Raw genomic sequence first — 4,510 nt, 5'->3', positions numbered from 1 at the left:
ATATAAAGTCTTACACTCCCTTGCTCCACCACCACTAAAGCAGTTCATTAGGCATAAAGAAAGCTCAGACAGGACCACTCGAGCTACAATCCGAGGAGACTTGTTTATACCCCACAGACGGACAGCATTTGGGCAGAACGTCCTTTCTGTCCAGGGTGGCCATCTGTGGAACAGTCTTCCTCAACCAGTTAGAAAATGCTCGACATTCAATTTGTTTAAGGCAAAGGTTAAAAACTGGTTATGGACAAATCAAGTGTGTGATCATGTATAAGTTGTATAGTTTTAATGTTTTATTTGGGAACAGAATGGTGTGTATGTGTAAGTTTGGTGATGGAGTTTTTATTATGAATGAATGATGAATTTTTATGAATTATTATGTCTATTTTTATGCTTAAGGACAACAGATGGAAATTAGCCCTTGGCTATAATCTGGTATGTTTACATTCATGTAATTTTTTTTTTACATTGGACGTCCTAAATAAATAAATTTACTTATTTTTTTAATGCATAAGCTATACTGTGACAGTACGGTTACTTCTTTGGTGGTTTCATATATAGCCAGGGGTTTCAGACTTTGGATGAATTGGCATGAAGTTTTTGTCCACTTCAGTACTTCAGAAGCAACAGCATATCTTTTACTTATCCTTACAATGAAACAGCGATGGAGAGAGATGGAGTAATATAAATATCTGAGATCAGCTGAAGTGGACTCACTGCTCTACATCTAGTTACAGCTTGCCACTTCCACTGGAGAGTAGTCATGGAGGCAGGTTAAATGAATAAAGGCAAACCTGTAATCACTGATAAAAAATAAAAATAAAAAAAGAGTAGAAGAAACACACAATCTCCTAAGTAAAACAAAACAGGCAGACAGACCAGAAGTAGAAAGACCAATAGAAGAACAATATGGCCAAATTTACTAACAACATCAAACCCTATTTTGGTGTTTAAAAGGCCAATTTTGCCCACAGTAAACAGTGTCTGAAATGAATGGACAATGGAGTTGCGGTGGAGGTGTGTTCTGAGGGGAGGTGCAGCGGGCTTGAGGGACAGTGCCAGGGAGGCTGTTAGGGCAGCTGACAGCACTTAAGTAATTGCGGTCATGCTACTTCATGCTACTGACGCCGAAGAGGAGAGGGAAGTGTAGGTTGTGACAGCTCGAAAGCTGCGGCAAAGCACAACACACAATAAAAGAGTTCTCACAGCTGCTGTGTGTGTTCTGGGTCCTAACTGTTCACAGTGGTGCCGATACCCAGGGCCGCAAGATGTCTGATCCACAGACTGTGCAGCCAGTGCATGCCCTGGCTCAGTTGTTGGCAGAGCTGGGGGCTATGCACCGGGAGCAGGGAGCGGCCCAGTGCAAGCAGCTAGAGGTGCTGCATGACTAGGCTGAGCGGCAGACACAAGTGTTCGAAAACCTGGTCGCTCTGGTGCCTCTTCTCCGCTGTTTTCGCACAGGATGACCAAAGGGGGGTGATCCACAATCCTTTCTGGAGGTTCTCAAGGTCACAACTGCAATCACCCTGTCGTCGATGTTGAGGTGTGACTTAAATGGTGTTTGCAAGGCTATCCCAGCACAGCTGCTCGACCTGATCATGCTGGAGCACTTTATAGATGGGGGTGGGGTGGGAGGCAACGCCAAATTCTGGCCCAGAGGAAAAGGCTTCCCAGCAGTCTCCCAACACCTCCGGCCACTGAGGAGTGCCTGCGATGTAATACTGATCCATTCCTCTCTGCTGCCTCTCCCCAGGTCCCGGCGGCTGCGGGCATTGCACCTGACTCACTGATGGTTGTACAGATGTCAGGGCATGAGTGTTGATGGTACGGGACACCTCCTCCACGAGTGTCTGTTACTGGAGGTGGGTCAGGTGTTCTGCGTCGCCGGGCCCCCAATACCTTCCCTCAGTCCAAAAGGGATGGCTTTGTTCTGTTCAGGTGCCTGGGGGGGTACACGTCAGGCTATGGTGGACTTGGGCTGTATGCAGACCCTGGTCCACCAAACTAGTGCAGAGTTACTCACCAACTAACAAGGACCCTTTGTGGTCACACGGCGAGTGGGTAATGTTGAGTATGAAGTGGCGCAGTCGGACAGGAGAGGAGCCACAAAGGGGGTATCAGCTTAACCTCCTAAAAAGCGTGGAGAGATGGTGATGCCAAATTCCACCATTCCCACCTCTACCACCATCTTACATAGGCCCAGAGAGCAGATTTTCTATGGTTTGTGACATGCCATTATTTCTTGTAATTTGTCAGGATTTTTAATATATTTGGAATGAAAGGGGGAAGGTTTATCACAACAAGTGGTAGATGTCTCAAAGTTGTGAGCACAGTGTTAGGCTCACTCCTGTAATACTACACTGAGTCTTCAATCTGCAGAACTGAACTGAACTGAACCTGGAGTGTCAGAGTGAGGGAGGAAATTCCTGACATAGGCATCCAGACACAAGTATGTGTCTTGCTTTAGAAGCAGCCAAATTAGTTTTTACAATGCACGATGGGTTTGCAGTGTCACACAACTATTAATGGGATTGTGTTAGAGTAATGTCTAAATTACACAATTTGTATTACTGATATTAACTAGTACCTATAGGCTCTCATATGCACCTGTATATACCGTGAAATCCTCAGGTAGAGGTTTTTTGTCTGTTCCAGGGGTCCACCTGAAAACTAAAAGGGACAGAGCCCCGAGGCTCTGGAACGACCTGCACAAGGAAATCAGGTCGGTGGAGTCAGTGACTTTCTCCAAGTCATATCTTAAAGCACACTTTTATGATAACAAAGATTTTGATTTGCTTTGAATTGTCTTTTTATTTCCTGTATTTGATACTTTTGCTTTTTTAAGCAGTTTGTACTGTGCTTTCTATATAGAAAGAAACACATAAACATACAGAAAAGAAAAATTAATTTTTATTTATATATTTTACCAAATAGTCACCTTGAGACACTTTACATTGTGAGGTAAAGAGCTTACAATAATACAGTCTGACACGTCACACAAAAAGAATAAGTGAATAAGTGTACATAGTGTGCATAATTTGTTTGTCATAATCAAGTTACACTGAGCAAAGATGGAAAGAGAAAGTAAAGGGGATTCGCTCTCTTGGCACCAAGAGTTAGTGCTGTGTCATAAAAACTTTGGCTTGGATACTTAGCTGTAGAAGATTTTATCAGTGTTATTGTAGGGTCTTTACCTTATAATATGAAGCGCATTGAGGGCACTTTTGTTGTGATTAATAAATATTAATATAGATCAAATGAAATGCCTTGAATATCCCATTCTTTTGAAAGCTTTCACTCATGAACCTCTTCACCCATTAAAATATAAAACCTTAAAGTGAAAAATAGATGGATACATTTTATACTGTAATCACCATAAATGAAGAACAGTGAACAGTTCTTCATTCATCCATTTCAATCTAATCTAATAAATAGATACAATATACAGAAAAAAATATTCTTGTGTATTAATTTCCACATGTGGATGTTATTTCTGAGACTGGTGGAAAATGGAAAATGTTCAGACTTCTATTTGAATTGTGAGAATGACTTACAGTTTTCGAGTACTTACACAAGTGGAGGAGTTCAAGTATCTCGGGGTGTTGTTCACTAGTGACGTTAGAAGGGAGCAGGAGATCAACAGACAGATTGGTGCTGTGGCTGCAGTGATGTAGACACTGCACCGGCCTGTTGTAAAAGCGAAACATCTCAACTTACCGGTCGAGCTACATCCCTACCCTATGGTCACGAGCTATGGGTAGTGACCGAAAAAACTATGAATTATTATATAATTGTAACCCACATAATAGCAACTATAATCCACATAATTCCCTTAGGGTTTAATAAAGTATGATGATTCTGATTCTGAAGAACGAGATTGCGGATACAAGCGGCATTTTTAAGTTACTCTTTGTTATAAATTCAACATCACCTCACAAAGTTGGCAGATGCCTTAACACCAATTTTAATAACATACTCTGAAATGCATACTTTAAAAAACTGGATTGTAACAGTAATTTAAGAATCAGACAAATCTTTTGTGGCATTCAATAAGAACGTTTTAGAGACACGTAGAGATGAGGGGGGCTGCTTGTCAACAGATGTGTAAAAATCACAGGCATATTGAGGATATTTGGGCCAGGATTTGGAAGTCACTGCCCTTTTGTGGGGATCGGAGAGCTGTTTGAATGGTCACCTAATGTGTGACAAAAGAATCTCCTGTGATGCTAATAACAGTCTGTGCACTCTTACCTTTGGTCTTAAAATTACTGCAGCGATTTACCAGAGATGTCCAGAGGGCAGAGTTAGAAAAATATATATACAGGTGTGTAAACATACATGGCAGACCCAGTGGCATTTTGATGCTTTTTATTAAAGCTTTGACGGTTGCTGTCCACAATACTCACAGAGCTGCAGCTCTCCCGCTGCCCGCTCTGCACTATCACAACAACACAACCAGAGGACCCAGTACAATATTTAATTCGGCGGGGCGTGATTGCGGATGCCGTGCAGG

At 42.2% G+C, this 4,510-nt stretch overlaps 1 protein-coding gene across 3 annotated transcripts in view; it reads left to right on the top strand.

Annotated features, from left to right (window-relative positions):
* Positions 1 to 4,510, top strand: part of LOC102194642 (disks large-associated protein 1-like) — a 167,052-nt gene that overhangs the window by 60,322 nt on the left and 102,220 nt on the right. The window contains exon 1 of one of the 3 annotated variants that reach the window (XM_013911990.1): positions 2,682 to 2,719. The exons of the other annotated variants lie outside the window; for them this stretch is intronic. The gene's annotated coding sequence lies outside the window, so the exon portion shown is untranslated. Of the gene's footprint in view, positions 1 to 2,681; positions 2,720 to 4,510 lie in introns of those variants that run through there. 3 annotated transcript variants of the gene reach the window in all.

This window comes from Pundamilia nyererei, unplaced genomic scaffold (genome assembly GCF_000239375.1).
Source record: "Pundamilia nyererei isolate P.nyererei 1_Seehausen unplaced genomic scaffold, PunNye1.0 scaffold00077, whole genome shotgun sequence".
In the NCBI taxonomy this organism is placed as follows: domain Eukaryota; kingdom Metazoa; phylum Chordata; class Actinopteri; order Cichliformes; family Cichlidae; genus Pundamilia; species Pundamilia nyererei.
The sequence above is the reverse complement of the archived record's forward strand: the minus strand, read 5'-3'. Positions and strand labels throughout refer to the sequence as shown.